Raw genomic sequence first — 21082 nt, 5'->3', positions numbered from 1 at the left:
CCTACTTATACATTCAGTCAACTGATGTTAACTTTCTATACATACTCTTCGACTCCTGATGTACGTAAGTACATGTTTGACCAAAGTAACATATTTCTGGCCAAACAGTACTCGATTTCTATACATACTCATTGACTCCTGATGCTTCATAAGCCAATATAGATATCCATACAGATATGGCTTATGGCTTACCTTTTGAAATTATTTCTGCTCAAAGTGTCCTCAAAATTTTTCAAACTATGTAAAGTTATAGTCTCCTTCTGATGATAAATTAGCTATACAGAGGTCTCCTTTTGACCTCCTGAACATATTTCTGGCCATAGAGTCCTCGATCTTGGGCTTTCTATACATACTCATAGATTCCTTCTGATGCTTCATAAGCCATATAGATGTCCATATCTGACCTTTTGAACTTATTTGTGGTCAAAGTGTCCTCAAAAAATTTTCAAACTATATAAAGTTCCTTTTGATGATAAATCAGCTACTCAGAAGTCCCCTTTTGATCTACTGAACATATTTCTGGCCAAAGAGTCCTAAAAGATAAATACAATACATTCAGACTGATATCTTCGGATGTTATATCCTCCTGACAAAAGTCCATATTTGACATACTGAATTTTTTTCTGCCCAAGGAGTATTTGAAACTTGGGCTTTCAATACATACTTGTTGACTCTTTCTGATGTTACGTCAACCATACAGAAGTCCATTTTTTAACCAAGGAATATATTTCTGGCCAAAGAGTCCTCGATCTTGGGCTTTCTATACATACTCATAGATTCCTTCTGATGCTTCATAAGCCATATATATGTCAATATCTGACCTTTTGAACTTATTGTCAAAGTGTCCTCAAAATTTTTCAAACTATATAAAGTTATAGAATTCTTTTGATGATAAATCAGATATTCAGAGGTCCCCTTTTGACCTCCTGAACATATTTCTGGCCAAAGAGTCCTCGATATTGGGCTTTCTATACATACTCATAGACTCTTTCTGATGCTTCATAAGCCATATATATGTCCATATCTGACCTTTTGAACCTATTTGTGGTCAAAGTGTCCTCAAAATTTTTCAAACTATATAAAGTTATAGAATTCTTTTGATGATAAATCAGCTATTCAGAGGTACCCTTTTGACCTCCTGAACATATTTCTCGCCAAAGAGTCCTCGATCTTGGGCTTTCTATATATAGTCATAGACTCCCTCTGATGCTTCAAAATCTATATAGATGTCCATATCTGAACTTTTGAACTTATTTCTGGTCAAAGGGTCCTCAAAATTTTTCAAACTATATAAAGTTATAGAATTCTTTTTATGATAAATCAGCTATTCAGAGGTCACCCTTTTGACCTCCTGAACATATTTCTGGCCAAAGAGTCCTCGATATTGGGCTTTCTATACATACTCACAGACTCTTTCTGATGCTTCATAAGCCATATAGATGTCCATATCTGACCTTTTGAACCTATTTGTGGTCGAAGTGTCCTCAAAATTTTTCAAACTATATAAAGTTATAGAATTCTATTGATGATAAATCAGCTATTCAGAAGTCATTTGACCTCCTGAACATATTTCTCGCCAAAGAGTCCTCGATCTTGGGCTTTCTATATATACTCATAGACTCCCTCTGATGCTTCAAAAGCCATATAGATGTCCATATCTGACCTTTTGAACTTATTTCTGGTCAAAGGGTCCTCAAAAGTTTTCAAACTATATAAAGTTATAGACTCTTTCTGATGATAAATCAGCTATTCAGAGGTTTTGACCTCCTGAACATATTTCTGGCCAAAGAATCCTAGATCTTGGGCTTTCTATACATACTCATAGACTCCTTCTGATGCATCATAAGCCATATAGATGTCCTTATCTGACCTTTTGAACGTATTTGTGGTCAAAGGGTCCTCAAAATTTTTCAAACTATATAAAGTTATAGAATCCTTTTGATGATAAATCAGCTATTCAGAGGTTTTGACCTCCTGAACATATTTCTGGCCAAAGAGTCCTCGATCTTGGGCTTTCTATACATACTCATAGACTCCGTCTGATGCATCATAAGCCATATAGATGTCCATATCTGACCTTTTGAACTTATTTGTGGTCAAAGGGTCCTCAAAATGTTTCAAACTATATAAAGTTATAGAATTCTTTTGATGATAAATCAGCTATTCAGAGGTCCCCTTTTGACCTCCTGAACATATTTCTCGCCAAAGAGTCCTCGATCTTGGGCTTTCTATACATACTCATAGACTCTTTCTGATGCTTCAAAATCTATATAGATGTCCATATCTGACCTTTTGAACTTATTTCTGGTCAAAGGGTCCTCAAAATTTTTCAAACTATATAAAGTTATAGAATTCTTTTTATGATAAATCAGCTATTCAGAGGTCCCCTTTTGACCTCCTGAACATATTTCTCGCCAAAGAGTCCTCGATATTGGGCTTTCTATACATACTCATAGACTCCCTCTGATGCTTCAAAAGCCGTATAGATGTCCATATCTGACCTTTTGAACTTATTTCTGGTCAAAGGGTCCTCAAAAGTTTTCAAACTATATAAAGTTATAGACTCTTTCTGATGTGTTATATCCTCCTGACAAAAGTCCATATTTGACATACTGAATTTTTTTCTGGCCAAGGAGTATTCGGAACTTGGGCTTCTATCCTTCTGATGCTTCATAAGCCATATAGATGTCCATATCTGACCTTTTGAACCTATTTGTGGTCAAAGTGTCCTCAAAATTTTTCAAACTATATAAAGTTATAGAATTCTTTTGATGATAAATCAGCTATTCAGAGGTCCCCTTTTGTACTGAACATATTTCTGGCCAAAGAGTCCTAAAAGATTAATACCATACATTCTGACTGATATCTTCGGATGTTATATCCTCCTGACAAAAGTCCATATTTGACATACTGAATATTTTTCTGGCCAAGGAGTATTCGAAACTTGGGCTTTCTATACATACTCCTTCTGATGCTTCATAAGCCATATATATGTCCATATCTGACCTTTTGAACTTATTTGTGGTCAAAGGGTCCTCAAAATGTTTTAAACTATATAAAGTTATAGAATCCTTTTGATGATAAATCAGCTATTCAGAGGTTTTGACCTCCTGAACATATTTCTGGCCAAAGAGTCCTCGATCTTGGGCTTTCTATACATACTCATAGACTCCTTCTGATGCATCATAAGCCATATAGATGTCCATATCTGACTTTTTGAACTTATTTGTGGCCAAAGGGTCCAGTAGCACCTCAATGCAGTACATAAGATCCGGATCTTATATAAGGGGTGGAGATTGGTAGGTTTAGGGGTGGAGATGGGTAGCTTTAGGGGTGGGTTTAGGGATCAGGGGGTGGAGATTGGTAGGTTTAGGTATGTAAGGTGGGAGGAGTTGGATCTAGATCCGACTCCTCACCCCGGATTTTATGCTCTGCATTGAGGACCATCTCAAAGGGTCCTCAAAATTTTTCAAACTATATAAAGTTATAGAATTCTTTTTATGATAAATCACCTATTCAGAGGTCCTCTTTTGACCTCCTTAACTTATTTCTGGCAAAAGAGTCCTCGATCTTGGGCTTTCTATACATACTCAAAGACTCCTGATGCTTCATAAGCCATATGACCTTTTGAACTTATTTGTGGTCAAAGGGTCCTCAAAATTTTTCAAACTATTTAAAGTTATAGAATTCTTTTGATGATAAATCAGCTATTCAGAGGTCCCCCTTTGACCTACTGAACATATTTCTGGCCAAAGAGTCCTAAAAGATTAATACAATACATTCAGACTGATATCTTCGGATGTTATATCCTCCTGACAAAAGTCCATATTTGACATACTGAATTTTTTTCTGGCCAAGGATGAATTCGAAACATGGGCTTTCTATACCTTCTGATGCTTCATAAGCCATATATATGTCCATATCTGACCTTTTGAACTTATTTGTGGTCAAAGTATCTTCAAAATATTTCAAACTATATAAAGTAATAGACTCCTTTTGATGATAAATCAGCTATACAGAGGTCCCCTTTTGACCTCCTGAAAATATTTCTGTTGAGGACACTTCGACCACAAATAAGTTCAAAAGGTCAGATATGGACATCTATATGGCTTATGAAGCATCAGAAGGAGTCTATGAATAGAAAGCCCAAGATCGAGTACTCTTTGGCCAGAAATATGTTAAGGAGGTCAAAAGGGGACGTCTGAATAGCTGATTTATCATCAAAAGAATTCTATAACTGTATATAGTTTGAAAAATTTGGAGGACACTTTGACCACAAATAAGTTCAAAAGGTCAGATATGGACATCTATATGTCTTATGAAGCATCAGAAGGAGTCTATGAGTATGTATAGAAAGCCCAAGATGGAAGACTATTTGGCCAGAAATATGTTCAGGAGGTCAAAACCTCTGAATAGCTGATTTATCATCAAAAGGATTCTAGAACTTTATATAGTTTGAAAAATTTTGAGGACACTTTGACCACAAATAAGTTCAAAAGGACAGATATGGACATCTATATGGCTTATGAAGCATCAGAAGGATTCTATGAGTATGTATAGAAAGCCCAAGGTCGAGGCCTCTTTGGCCAGAAATATGTTCAGGAGGTCAAAAAGAGGACCTCTGAATAGCTGATTTATCATTCTGTAACTTTATATAGTTTGAAAAATTTTGAGGACACTTTGACCACAAATGAGTTCAAAAGGTCAGAGATGGACATCTACATGGCTTATGATGCATCAGAAGGAGTCTATGAGTATGTATAGAAAGCCCAAGATCGAGGACTCTTTGGCCAGAAATATGTTCAGGAGGTCAAAACCTCTGAATAGCTGATTTATCATAAAAAGGATGTGGTAAGGATGGTCTTAGTTGTAGCTAGGCAGGCAGCAAAAAAAAGTAAAAACTCTGAAGTCTCTTAAAGATGATTTAATTTTCTTGTCAGGCATGCTCCAACAGTGTAACAGGGTTCCATCCACCAAAATTTCAACACAGGAAAAATAAAGTACAAACAAAATAAAAGGGAAAAAAAACAAACAAATAATATTTACATAAGGAACATCAAACACGTTGGCTACTGGCCCAACAGTCACCCTTTGTTCCCCTCCGGTCCAAACAATTAGACTCTTTATAGTTGAGGCTCCTCCCCTCAAATTCAAACATACCAATGGCAAGGCTATCTCAATTACAATATACATAAGATTATTTATGAGACCAGATTTAACATCAACATTCAAACATGAATATTAGCATCTTCTTTATCAAGCTCCATTTTCATCATGAAAATCAACGAGAATCTTAAAAGACATGCATTCAATGTAATAACATTTCACATTCTCAATACTTGAACTCCTCCTCCTTTGGGAAGGTATAAATCAGGCTTCCTGTTCGCGAGCCCCTCCTATTAGGATGTTCCAGGAAGAAGGTAAGACAAAAGATTCACCATTAACAAACAAATCATTATTTGTATAATTTACATTCACCTTTTCTTATTTCCAGGCACAAAAGGCTAAGACAGACAAAACATGAGTCGCACTGGAATGTGCACCTTCCATTCGACACATGTGTGAGACAAAACAGTGAATAAAATCATCTTGAACACACAACCCATTGTTTGGTTCTTTGAATTGAAAGTTACAAACCTCATTTTATCACATTTCTCCCTTCCCCCCCCCCCTCTGAATGAGATTAGTCTGGTGAACGGGATAAGTAATCAGCAATGAGATTTTTCTTACCTGGACAATGCTCAATTGTAAATTTATATGGTTGCAGAGCCAGACACCAGCGCAGTATCCTCGAATTACTATTCTGCATGGTTTGCATCCATTTCAAGGCTCGGTGGTCAGTTTGCAGGGTGAATTCCCGCCCAAGTAGATAGTATCGGAGAGAGTCAATAGCCCACTTGATCGCAAGGCCTTCCTTTTCAATCGTGTAATATCTCTTCTCTCTGTCGAAAAGTTTTCTGCTCAAGAACAGTACTGGCCTCTCACTCCCAGACTCTCCTTGGGCCAAAACTGCTCCCAGTCCGACATCCGAGGCATCCACCTGCACAAGAAACCTCTTCAAGAAATCAGGGCCCTGCAACACTGCCTCTTGACATAACATATCTTTAAGTGCTGTGAAAGCTCTTTCGCACTCCACTGTCCAGTGAAACTTAGAAGGACTCTTTTTGGTTAAATCAGTCAATGGGGTAGCCAAAGATGCGAAATGTGGAATAAAACGGCGGTACCACCCAATTAAACCAAGGAATGATCTCACTTGTTTCTTTGTCTGTGGCCTTTGAATGTTTTGAATACACTTAAGCTTCTCCACCTGTGGCTTTATCTGACCATGGCCAATGAGGTATCCCAAATACTTTACCTCTGTTTGTGCCCACGAGCATTTGGTGGTGTTAATTGTGAGTCCAGCTTGCTGAAGCCTTCTTAGGATCTCACTAAGATGATCTAAATGTTCCTGCCATGTGCCACTATATATTACTACATCATCTAAATATGCTGCTGCATATTGATCACATCCAGCAAGTACATCGTCCATAAGTCTCTGGAACGTTGCTGGTGCTCCGTGTAACCCGAAAGGCATCACATTATACTGATATAGTCCTGTGGGGGCACGGAATGCAGTGTATGGCTTACAAGATGGGTCAAGGGGCACTTGCCAGTATCCTTTACATAGGTCTAGTGTAGTCATGTAATGTGCTTTACCCAGCCTTTCAATCAGTTCGTCTATTCGAGGCATTGGGTAGGAATCAAAGCAGGATACGCTGTTCAGTTTTCTAAAATCGGTACAGAACCTCAGTCCACCATCTTTCTTAGGAACCAGAAGTATGGGACTTGACCACTCACTTTGGGAAGGTTCGATGATTCCCATCTCCAGCATCGTTTCAATCTCCTCCTTCAGTTTCTCTACCATCCTCTCGGGAACTCGATAAGGCTTCTGTCGAATTGGAACTTTCTCTTTCAAGATAATGTTATGAGTGACTACTTTGGTATGCCCCGGTCTTTCCTGGAAGAGAGATGGAAAAGATTGACGTACCTCAGCCAGTTGTTGTTCACTTAAATGTGAATTAAGGCCAGGATCTTCTGCTGAAAGTCGAGTTGGCTCCATTTCTAATTCATCTTCTTCCTCCACGACTGCCCGCACCATCAGTACTACTTGATCTTTAGGTTCAAGCCCCCTCTCCTTAAACTCCCGCAACAGGTTGACATGAAGGATCTGTTTAGGATGCTTTCTTTCAGGACACAGAATTTCATATGTTACAGGGCCAAGTTTTCGGGTTATGACATACGGACCTTGCCACTTGGCCAACAGTTTGCACGCACCTGAAGGTAACAATACTAGAACTTTCTGTCCAGGTTTCAGGTCTTTTTCTCTGGCATGATTGTCGTACCATACCTTCTGTCTCTTCTGGGCATCTTGTAGATTTTCTTTGGCCAAAGTCCGGAATGTCTCCAACTTGTCCCTCATCTGCAGTACATAAGAGACGACACTGCGCTGGGCTGGTTTCTCTGCCGTCCACTCCTCTTTGAGCATGTCCAGGGGACCTCGAACTTGCCTGCCATACAAAAGCTCAAAAGGAGAGAAACCAGTTGAACATTGGGGCACCTCTCTGTATGCAAACAAAAGGAAAGGAATCCATTTTTCCCAATCTCTACCTGTCTCAGCCACAAATTTTTTAAGCATGCTTTTCAGTGTGCCATTAAAACGCTCAACTAACCCATCAGTTTGAGGATGAAACGGTGAATAAAATCATCTTGAACACACAACCCATTGTTTGGTTCTTTGAATTGAAAGTTACAAACCTCATTTTATCACAAAGGATTCTATAACTTTATATAGTTTGAGAAATTTTGAGGACACTTTGACCACAAATAAGTTCAAAAGGTCAGATATGGACATCTATATGGCTTATGAAGCATCAGAAGGAATCCATGAGTATGTATTGAAAGCCCAAGATCGAGGACTCTTTGGCCAGAAATATGTTCAGGAGGTCAAAAGGGGACCTCTGAATAGCTGATTTATCATCAAAAGAATTCTATAACTTTATATAGTTTGAAAACTTTTGAGGACACTGACCACAAATAAGTTCAAAAGGACAGATATGGACATCTATATGGCTTATGAAGCATCAGAAGGAGTCTATGGGTATGTATAGAAAGCCCAAGGTCGAGGACTCTTTGGCCAGAAATATGTTCAGGAGGTCAAAAGAGGACCTCTGAATAGCTGATTTATCATCAAAAGAATTCTATAACTTTATATAGTTTGAAAAATTTTGAGGACACTTTGACCACAAATGAGTTCAAAAGGCCAGAGATGGACATCTATATGGCTTATGAAGCATCAGAAGGAGTCTATGAGTATGTATAGAAAGCCCAAGATCGAGGACTCTTTGGCCAGAAATATGTTCAGGAGGTCAAAACCTCTGAATAGCTGATTTATCATTAAAAGGATTCTAGAACTTTATATAGCTTGAAAAATTTTGAGGACACTTTGACCACAAATAAGTTCCAAAGGTCAGATATTGACATATATATATGGCTTATGAAGCATCAGAAGGAGTCTATGAGTATGTATAGAAAGCCCAAATTTCGAATACTCCTTGGCCAGAATTGAATTCAGTATGTCAAATATGAACTTTTGTCAGGAGGATATAGAATCCGAAGATATCAGTCTGAAGATATCAGTATTAATCTTTTAGGACTCTTTGGCCAGAAATATGTTCAGGAGGTCAAAACCTCTGAATAGCTGATTTATCATCAAAAGAATTCTATAACTTAAACTACTTACTACTTTAAACTACTTAAACTATATATAGTTTGAAAAATTTGGAGGACACTTTGACCACAAATAAGTTCAAAAGGTCAGATATGGACATCTATATGGCTTATGAAGCATCAGAAGGAGTCTATGAGTATGTATAGAAAGCCCAAGATCGAGGACTCTTTGGCCAGAAATATGTTCAGGAGGTCAAAACCTCTGAATAGCTGATTTATCATCAAAAGGATTCTAGAAATTTATATAGTTTGAAAACTTTTGAGGACACTTTGACCACAAATAAGTTCAAAAGGACAGATATGGACATCTATATGGCTTATGAAGCATCCAGAAGGAGTCTATGGGTATGTATAGAAAGCCCAAGGTCGAGGACTCTTTGGCCAGAAATATGTTCAGGAGGTCAAAAGAGGACCTCTGAATAGCTGATTTATCATTAAAAGGATTCTAGAACTTTATATAGCTTGAAAAATTTTGAGGACACTTTGACCACAAATAAGTTCCAAAGGTCAGAGATGGACATATATATGGCTTACAGTATGAAGCATCAGAAGGAGTCTATGAGTATGTATAGAAAGCCCAAATTTCGAATACTCCTTGGCCAGAATTGAATTCAGTATGTCAAATATGAACTTTTGTCAGGAGGATATAGAATCCGAAGATATCAGTCTGAAGATATCAGTATTAATCTTTTAGGACTCTTTGGCCAGAAATATGTTCAGGAGGTCAAAACCTCTGAATAGCTGATTTATCATCAAAAGAATTATATAACTTAAACTACTTACTACTTTAAACTACTTAAACTATATATAGTTTGAAAAATTTGGAGGACACTTTGACCACAAATAAGTTCAAAAGGTCAGATATGGACATCTATATGGCTTATGAAGTATCAGAAGGAGTCTATGAGTATGTATAGAAAGCCCAAGGTCGAGGACTCTTTGGCCAGAAATATGTTCAGGAGGTCAAAAGAGGACCTCTGAATAGCTGATTTATCATCAAAAGAATTCTATAACTTTATATAGTTTGAAAAATTTTGAGGACATTTGACCACAAATGAGTTCAAAAGGTCAGAGATGGGCATCTATATGGCTTATGATGCATCAGAAGGAGTCTATGAGTATGTATAGAAAGCCCAAGATCGAGGACTCTTTGGCCAGAAATATGTTCAGGAGGTCAAAACCTCTGAATAGCTGATTTAACATCAAAAGGATTCTAGAACTTTATATAGTTTGAAAATTTTGAGGACACTTTGACCAGAAATAAGTTTAAAAGGTAAGCCATAAGCCATATAGATATCCATATAGATATCCATGGCTTATGAAGCATCAGGAGTCAATGATGTATGTATAGAAATCGAGGACTCTTTGGCCAGAAATATGTTACTTTGGTCAAATATGGACTTCTGTATTGGCTGATCAGGAGTTGAAGAGTATGTATAGAAAGTTAACATCAGTTGACTGAATGTATAAGTAGATTAATTAATGTGCAGTAAAGGAAAATCATTGCACTGGGTTTTGCTTTACAATGGACACAATTAACTCATTCCGTTGGACAACGATAGAATACCGGAACATATAGATGCACTTTTCGCATTGCATTGCACACCAAAACTAACTCCTTCCCATGTTCATTAAAGAGATAACATCTGTTGTTGCATTGCATTGCACAAACGATCTAACGTTGTGCAATGAAGAGTAACATAGGCCATGCACTTTTTGCATTGCATTGCACACCAGATCAAACTCCTTCCCATGTTCAATAAAGAGATAATATGTTGCATTGCATTGCACAAACGATCTAACGTTGTGCATTGAAGAATAACATACAGGCTAAATGCATGCATTGTATTGCATTGCACACCCGAACTTACTCCTTCACGTTCATTAAAGAGATAACATATGTTATGCAACATTGCATTGCTTTGCACAAACGATCTAACGATGTGCACTGAAGAATAACATTTATGCACTTTTTGCATTGCATTGCACAGCAAAACTAACCTCTTCCCATGTTCATAAAGAGATAACATTTTGCATTTCATTGCACAAAACGATCGTTTGTCTCAACGATCAATGTTGTACATTGAAGAATAACATATAGGCTAAATGCATGAAATGTATTGCATTGCACACCAGAACTAACTCCTTCCCATGTTCATTAAAGAGATAACACATGTTGCATTGCATTGCATTGCATTGCATTGCAGAAACGATCTAACGTTGTGCATTGAAGCATAACATTTATGTACTTTTTGCATTGCATTGCACACTGAAACTAACTCCTTCCCATGTTCAGTAAAGAGATAACATGTTGCATTGCATTGAATTGCATTGCATTGCAGAAACGATTTAACGTTGTGCACTGAAGAATAACATTTAGGGTATGCACTTTTGGCATTGCATTGCACACCAGATCAGGCGTAATCCTTCAAATGTTCATTGAAGAGATAACATTTTGCATTGCATTGCGCAAAGGATCTAACGTTGTGCATTGAAGAGAAACATAGACCATGCACTTTTTACATTGCATTGAATTGCACACCAGAACTAACTCTTTCCCATGTTCACTAAAGAGATAACATGTTGCATAGCGTTGCATTGCATTGCAGAAACGATCTAATGTTGTGCACTGAATAATAACATTTATGCACTTTTTGCATTGCATTGCATTGCACACCAGAACTAACTCCTTCAAATGTTAGAAAAGTTAGTTATGGTGTGCAATGCAATGCAAATGCAAAACGTTAGATCGTTTGTGCATAACATATGTTATCTCTTTAATGAACATGGGCAGGAGTTCTGGTGTGCAATGCAATACAATGCATGCATATAGCCTATATGTTATTCTTCAATGCACAACGCTATGCAATGCACAATGCAATTCAAAATGTTATCTCTTTAATAAGCATTTGAAGGTGTTAGTTCTGGTGTGCAATGCGATGCAATGCAAAAAGTGCATAAATGTTATTCAGTGCACAGCGTTAAATCGTGTGTGCAAAGCAATGCAATGTTGCATAACATATGTTATCTTTTTAATGAACATGGGAAGGAGTTAGTTCGGCTGTACATGCAACACAATCCATGCATTTAGCTATGTCAACTATGTCATTCTTCAATGCACAACGTTAGATCGTGTGTGCAATGCAATGCAACATGTTATCTCTTTAATAAACATTTGAAGGAGTTAGTTCTTGTGTGCAATGCAATGCAAAGCAATGCAAAAAAATGCATGGCCTATGTTACTCTTCAATGCACAACGTTAGATCGTTTGTGCAATGCAATGCAAAATGTTATCTCTTTAATAAACATGGGAAGTAGTTAGTTCTGGAGTGCAATGCAATGCAATGCAAAAAGTGCATAGCCTATATGTTATTCTTCAGTGCACAGCGTTAGATCGTTTGTGCAATGCAATGCAACATGTTATCCCTTTAATGAACATGGGACGGAGTTAGTTCGGGTGTGCAATGCAAAAATGCATAAATGTTATTCTTTAGTGCACAGTGTTAGGTCGTTTGTGCAAAGCAATATAATGTTGCATAACATATGTTATCGTTTGTGCAATGCAATACAACATCATTGCACCTTATTTCTTTAAAGAAAATGGGATTGATTCAGTTCTGGTGTGCAATGCAATGCAAGAATTGCATAACCTATATTATTCTTCAATGCACAACGTTAGATCGTTTGTGCAATGCAAAATGTTATCTCTTTAATAAACATTTGAAGGAGTTAGTTCTGGTGTGCAATGCAATACAATGCAAAAAGTGCATGAATATTCTTCAGTGCACAACGTTAGATCGTTTCTGCAAACCAATGAAATGTTGCATAACATATGTTATCTCTTTTATGAACATGGGAAGGAGTTAGTTCGGGTGTGCAATGCAATACGATGCATGCATTTAGTCTATATGTTATTCTTCAATGCACAAAGTTAGATCGTTTGTGCAATGCAAAATGTTATCTCTTTAATAAATATTTGAAGGAGTTAGTTCTGGTGTGCAATGCAATGCAATGCAAAAAGTGCATGGCCTATATGTTATTCTTCAGTGCAGAAATATGCACTATTAATTCATTCCGTTGGACAACGATAGAATGCACGGTAGAATACCGGAACATATAGATAATGCACTTTTCGCATTGCATTGCACACCAGAACTAACTCCTTCCCATGTTCATTAAAGAGATAACATTTATGTTTTTGCATTGCATTGCACAAATGATCTAACGTTGTCCACTGAACAATAACATATAGGTTATGCACTTCTTGGATTGCATTGCATTGCACACTACAACTAATTCATTCCCATGTGCATTTAAGAGATAACATCTGTTGTTGCATTGCACAAACGATCTATCGTTGTGCATCATTGAAGAAAAACATATGCACTTCTATCCCTGCATTGCACACCAAAATTAACTCCTTCCCTTGTTCATTAAAGAGATAAACATCTGTTGTTGCATTGCATTGCACAAACGATCTAACGTTGTACAATGAAGAGCAACATAGGCCATGCACTTTTTGCATTGCATTGCACACCAGATCAAACTCCTTCCCATGTTCAATAAAGAGATAATATGTTGCATTGCATTGCACAAACGATCTAACGTTGTGCATTGAAGAATAACATACAGGCTAAATGCATGCATTGTATTGCATTGCACACCCGAACTAACTCCTTCACATGTTCATTAAAGAGATAACATCTGTTGTTGCATTGCATTGCACAAACGATCTAACGTTGTGCAATGAAGAGTAACATAGGCCATGCACTTTTTGCATTGCATTGCACACCAGATCAAACTCCTTCCCATGTTCAATAAAGAGATAATATGTTGCATTGCATTGCACAAACGATCTAACGTTGTGCATTGAAGAATAACATACAGGCTAAATGCATGCATTGTATTGCATTGCACACCCGAACTTACTCCTTCACGTTCATTAAAGAGATAACATGTTATGCAACATTGCATTGCTTTGCACAAACGATCTAACGATGTGCACTGAAGAATAACATTTATGCACTTTTTGCATTGCATTGCACAGCAAAACTAACCTCTTCCCATGTTCATAAAGAGATAACATTTTGCATTTCATTGCACAAAACGATCGTTTGTCTCAACGATCAATGTTGTACATTGAAGAATAACATATAGGCTAAATGCATGAAATGTATTGCATTGCACACCAGAACTAACTCCTTCCCATGTTCATTAAAGAGATAACACATGTTGCATTGCATTGCATTGCATTGCATTGCAGAAACGATCTAACGTTGTGCATTGAAGCATAACATTTATGTACTTTTTGCATTGCATTGCACACTGAAACTAACTCCTTCCCATGTTCAGTAAAGAGATAACATGTTGCATTGCATTGAATTGCATTGCATTGCAGAAACGATTTAACGTTGTGCACTGAAGAATAACATTTAGGGTATGCACTTTTGGCATTGCATTGCACACCAGATCAGGCGTAATCCTTCAAATGTTCATTGAAGAGATAACATTTTGCATTGCATTGCGCAAAGGATCTAACGTTGTGCATTGAAGAGAAACATAGACCATGCACTTTTTACATTGCATTGAATTGCACACCAGAACTAACTCTTTCCCATGTTCACTAAAGAGATAACATGTTGCATAGCGTTGCATTGCATTGCAGAAACGATCTAATGTTGTGCACTGAATAATAACATTTATGCACTTTTTGCATTGCATTGCATTGCACACCAGAACTAACTCCTTCAAATGTTAGAAAAGTTAGTTATGGTGTGCAATGCAATGCAAATGCAAAACGTTAGATCGTTTGTGCATAACATATGTTATCTCTTTAATGAACATGGGCAGGAGTTCTGGTGTGCAATGCAATACAATGCATGCATATAGCCTATATGTTATTCTTCAATGACGCTATGCAATGCACAATGCAATTCAAAATGTTATCTCTTTAATAAGCATTTGAAGGTGTTAGTTCTGGTGTGCAATGCGATGCAATGCAAAAAGTGCATAAATGTTATTCAGTGCACAGCGTTAAATCGTGTGTGCAAAGCAATGCAATGTTGCATAACATATGTTATCTTTTTAATGAACATGGGAAGGAGTTAGTTCGGCTGTACATGCAACACAATCCATGCATTTAGCTATGTCAACTATGTCATTCTTCAATGCACAACGTTAGATCGTGTGTGCAATGCAATGCAACATGTTATCTCTTTAATAAACATTTGAAGGAGTTAGTTCTTGTGTGCAATGCAATGCAAAGCAATGCAAAAAAATGCATGGCCTATGTTACTCTTCAATGCACAACGTTAGATCGTTTGTGCAATGCAATGCAAAATGTTATCTCTTTAATAAACATGGGAAGTAGTTAGTTCTGGAGTGCAATGCAATGCAATGCAAAAAGTGCATAGCCTATATGTTATTCTTCAGTGCACAGCGTTAGATCGTTTGTGCAATGCAATGCAACATGTTATCCCTTTAATGAACATGGGACGGAGTTAGTTCGGGTGTGCAATGCAAAAATGCATAAATGTTATTCTTTAGTGCACAGTGTTAGGTCGTTTGTGCAAAGCAATATAATGTTGCATAACATATGTTATCGTTTGTGCAATGCAATACAACATCATTGCACCTTATTTCTTTAAAGAAAATGGGATTGATTCAGTTCTGGTGTGCAATGCAATGCAAGAATTGCATAACCTATATTATTCTTCAATGCACAACGTTAGATCGTTTGTGCAATGCAAAATGTTATCTCTTTAATAAACATTTGAAGGAGTTAGTTCTGGTGTGCAATGCAATACAATGCAAAAAGTGCATGAATATTCTTCAGTGCACAACGTTAGATCGTTTCTGCAAACCAATGAAATGTTGCATAACATATGTTATCTCTTTTATGAACATGGGAAGGAGTTAGTTCGGGTGTGCAATGCAATACAATGCATGCATTTAGTCTATATGTTATTCTTCAATGCACAAAGTTAGATCGTTTGTGCAATGCAAAATGTTATCTCTTTAATAAATATTTGAAGGAGTTAGTTCTGGTGTGCAATGCAATGCAATGCAAAAAGTGCATGGCCTATATGTTATTCTTCAGTGCAGAAATATGCACTATTAATTCATTCCGTTGGACAACGATAGAATGCACGGTAGAATACCGGAACATATAGATAATGCACTTTTCGCATTGCATTGCACACCAGAACTAACTCCTTCCCATGTTCATTAAAGAGATAACATTTATGTTGTTGCATTGCATTGCACAAATGATCTAACGTTGTCCACTGAACAATAACATATAGGTTATGCACTTCTTGGATTGCATTGCATTGCACACTACAACTAATTCATTCCCATGTGCATTTAAGAGATAACATCTGTTGTTGCATTGCACAAACGATCTATCGTTGTGCATCATTGAAGAAAAACATATGCACTTCTATCCCTGCATTGCACACCAAAATTAACTCCTTCCCTTGTTCATTAAAGAGATAAACATCTGTTGTTGCATTGCATTGCACAAACGATCTAACGTTGTGCAATGAAGAGTAACATAGGCCATGCACTTTTTGCATTGCATTGCACACCAGATCAAACTCCTTCCCATGTTCAATAAAGAGATAATATGTTGCATTGCATTGCACAAACGATCTAACGTTGTGCATTGAAGAATAACATACAGGCTAAATGCATGCATTGTATTGCATTGCACACCCGAACTAACTCCTTCACATGTTCATTAAAGAGATAACATATGTTATGCAACATTGCATTGCTTTGCACAAACGATGTGCACTGAAGAACAACATTTATGCACTTTTTGCATTGCATTGCTCAGCAGAACTAACCTCTTCCCATGTTCATAAAGATATAACATTTTGTATTGCATTGCACAAAACGATCGTTTGTCTCAACGATCAATGTTGTGTATTGAAGAATAACATATAGGCTAAATGCATGCATTGTATTGCATTGCACACCAGAACTAACTCCTTCCCATGTTCATTAAAGAGATAACACATGTTGCATTGCATTTCATTGCAATGCAGAAACGATCTAACGTTGTGCATTGAAGAATAACATTTATGTACTTTTTGCATTGTATTGCACACCGAAACTAACTCCTTCCCATGTCCAGTAAAGAGATAACATGTTGCATTGCATTGAATTGCATTGCATTGCAGAAACGACCTAACGTTGTGCACTGAAGAATAACATTTAGGGTATGCACTTTTGGCATTGCATTGCACACCAGATCTTACTCCTTCAAATGTTCATTGAAGAGATAACATTTTGCATTGCATTGCGCAAACGATCTAACGTAGTGCATTGAAGAGAAACATAGACCATGCACTTTTTACATTGCATTGAATTGCACACCAGAACTAACTCTTCCCCATGTTCACTAAAGAGATAACATGTTGCATTGCGTTGCATTGCATTGCAGAAACGATCTAATGTTGTGCACTGAATAATAACATTTATGCACTTTTTGCATTGCATTGCATTGCACACCAGAACTAACTCCTGCAAATGTTAGAAAAGTTAGTTATGGTGTGCAATGCAATGCAATGCAAAAAGTGAATAGCCAATGTTACTCTTCAATGCAAAACGTTAGATCGTTAGTGCATAACATATGTTATCTCTTTAATGAACATGGGCAGGAGTTCGGGTGTGCAATGCAATACAATGCATGCATATAGCCCTATATGTTATTCTTCAATGCACAACGTTATGCAATGCACAATGCAATTCAAAATGTTATCTCTTTAATAAGCATTTGAATGTGTTAGTTCTGGTGTGCAATGCGATGCAATGCAAAAAGTGCATAAATGTTATTCAGTGCACAGCGTTAAATCGTTTGTGCAAAGCAATGCAATGTTGCATAACATATGTTATCTTTTTAATGAACATGGGAAGGAGTTAGTTCGGCTGTACATGCAACACAATCCATGCATTTGGCTATATCAACTATGTCATTCTTCAATACACAACGTCAGATCGTTTGTGCAATGCAATGCAAAATGTTATCTCTTTAATAAACATGGGAAGTAGTTAGTTCTGGAGTGCAATGCAATGCAATGCAAAAAGTGCATAGCCTATATGTTATTCTTCAGTGCACAGCGTTAGATCGTTTGTACATCATTTCTTTAATAAACATTTGAAGGAGTTAGTTCTGGTGTGCAATGCAATGCAAAGCAAAAAGTGAATAGCCTATGTTACTCTTCAATGCACAAACAATGAAATGTTGCATAACATATGTTATCTCTTTAATGAACATGGGACGGAGTTAGTTCTTGTGTGCAATGCAATGCAATGCAAAGCAATGTAATTTATTTATTTACATGCATGGCCTATGTTACTCTTCAATGCACAACGTTAGATCATTTGTGCAATGCAATGCAAAATGTTATCTCTTTAATAAACATGGGAAGTAGTTAGTTCTGGAGTGCAATGCAATGCAATGCAAAAAGTGCATAGCCTATATGTTATTCTTCAGTGCACAGCGTTAGATCGTTTGTACATCATTTCTTTAATAAACATTTGAAGGAGTTAGTTCTGGTGTGCAATGCAATACAATGCATGCATTTAGTCTATATGTTATTCTTCAATGCACAAAGTTAGATCATTTGTGCAATGAAATGCAAAATGTTATCTCTTTAATAAATATTTGAAGGAGTTAGTTCTGGTGTGCAATGCAATGCAATGCAAAAAGTGCATGGCCTATATGTTATTCTTCAGTGCACAAAGTTAGATCGTTTGTGCAATGCAATGCAAAATGTTATCTCTTTAGTAAACATTTGAAGGAGTTAGTTCTGGTGTGCAATGCAAAGCAATGCAAAAAATGCATAGCCTATATATTATTCTTCAATGCACAGCGTTAGATCGTTTGTGCAGTACAATGCAATGCAACATGTTATCCCTTTAATGAACATAGGAAGGAGTTAGTTCTGGGGTGCAATGCATAAAGTGCATAGCCTGTATGTTATTCTTCAATGCACAACGTAAGATCGTTTGTGCAATGCAATGCAACAACACTTGTTATCTCTTTAATGAACATGGGAATGTTCTGCAATCTACTGTGCAATGCAATGCAATCCAAGAAGTGCATAGCCTATATGTTATTGTTCAGTGGACAACGTTAGATCCTTTGTGCAATGCATAAATGTTATATCTTTAATGAACATGGGAAGGAGTTAGTTCTGGTGTGCAATGCAATGCGAAAAGTGCTTTGAAGAATATGTTTATTCTTCAGTGCATTCCAAAGTTGCCTAACGACAGAATGCACTTAAGAATAAACATATAGATAAAGCACTTTTTGCATTGCATTGCACACCAGAACTAACTCCCATAATTGTGTCCATTGTAAAGCAATAGCTAGTGCAATGATTTTCCTTCACTGCACATTAACATACATACATTCAGTCAACTGATGTTAACTTTCTATACATACTCTTCGAATCCTGATGTACGTAAGTACATGTTTGTCCAAAGTAACATATTTCTGGCCAAACAGTCCTCGATTTCTATACATACTCATTGACTCCTGATGCTTCATAAGCCAATATAGATATCCATACTGATATGGCTTATGGCTTACCTTTTGAAATTATTTCTGCTCAAAGTGTCCTCAAAAATTTTCAAACTATGTCTTCTTTCTACTAGTCTTCTTCTGATGATAAATCAGCTATACAGAGGTCTCCTTTTGACCTCCTGAACATATTTCACTGCATGAAAAGACTCAAATCCGGCAAAATACGGGCATGGTAAACTCCTGTGTAATTTGATGTTTGCCGGATGTATGCGGGAAAAAGCGGATCAGAGTAACATGGAACAGTATATTTCCAGATAAACCCGGAAACCTCACATATGCGGACATATACAGGAATCCGTGAAATTTCACGGACATATACAGCTGAAACACTGCTGGGTGTGAGAGGACTGACAACTGTTAGGTGTGAAGACCTTTCATATGTTAATGACTGACACTAAAGGTGCTGGCTGTTCTCAGAGGGAGGGGTGGCCAGGGAGGACTTCAGGGTTGAGAATTATCTCTGGATTACTATAGGCTAAAGCAAACAAGCTTTTTGTACAGAAAAATAAATAAATTCTTAAGGACCTGAAACACAAAACCGACGTCAAAGAACTAGCAATGACTAAAGCCGACTCTAGGGTTGGCTCACGTCGCCTGTGCCAGGGCCTTAAAACCACTGCATGAAAAAAAGTCTCTTAATCAAATATTTTTTATAAAAACAGGACAAAATAAACACCCAGTCTGAACATATACGTTCACAAAAACATCTGAATATTTAATGAAATAAACAAAGGAATTTAATTAGTGCTGGGAAAAAATTAATCGCATCCAAAATAAAAGTTTGTGTTTGCATAATATATGTGTGTGTACTGTGTATAATTATTCTGTAAATACACACATATGCATGTATTTATTTAAGAAATATCTGCATGTATATACTGTATATACATTTATACACAATTTATATTATATATAAATATAAATAATAATAAAAAAAAAATCTTAAATATATACATGCATATGTGTGTATTTATATATACAAAATAATTATATACAGTACACGCACATATATTATGCAAACACAAACTTTTATTTTGGATGCGATTAATCGCGATTAATTTTTTTCCCAGCAATAAATTTAATGGAACAAATAAAGAAAAATGAACCAAACATTTCAGAATATCTCAAATTTTATTGTGAAGTTTTACAAATTGCAGACAACAACAATTGTCACCTTTTTTACAATTGGCTTTTAGCTTGCTTAGTTGGGGAAATTTAATTTAATATTCAACAATATTATTGATCTTCCTGCGTTGACACTATTATATGAGATCTGAGCTGAGCTGGACGATTATGGGGCGCCGTTTGTAAAGAGGCTCACGCTGAAAATAACAGCAACATTTTGTCACATTTAGCTTCAAACAATGTTTAAAAAACTGGTATGAATTTTTGACGGTCACTTTTTACCACATTTACAATAATATTTGTCAACTTAGAGATATTTTAAATAGTTAAATCTAAATATTAAATGTTACACCTAAATGTTAAATGTTAAATCTAAATGCTAAATCTAAATCTAAATGTTAAATCTAAATCTAAATGTTAAATATAAATCTAAATCTAAATGTTAAATCTAAATGTTAAATGTTAAATCTAAATCTAAATGTTAAATCTAAATATTAAATCTAAATCTAAATGTTAAATCTAAATGTTAAATCTAAATCTAAATGTTAAATCTAAATGTTAAATCTAAATGTTAAATCTAAATGTTAAATCTAA

The sequence above is a fragment of the Scardinius erythrophthalmus genome, assembly GCF_964197995.2.
Source record: "Scardinius erythrophthalmus genome assembly, chromosome: 12".
NCBI classification, from domain to species: Eukaryota; Metazoa; Chordata; class Actinopteri; order Cypriniformes; family Leuciscidae; genus Scardinius; species Scardinius erythrophthalmus.
Note: the sequence above shows the minus strand (reverse complement) of the source record.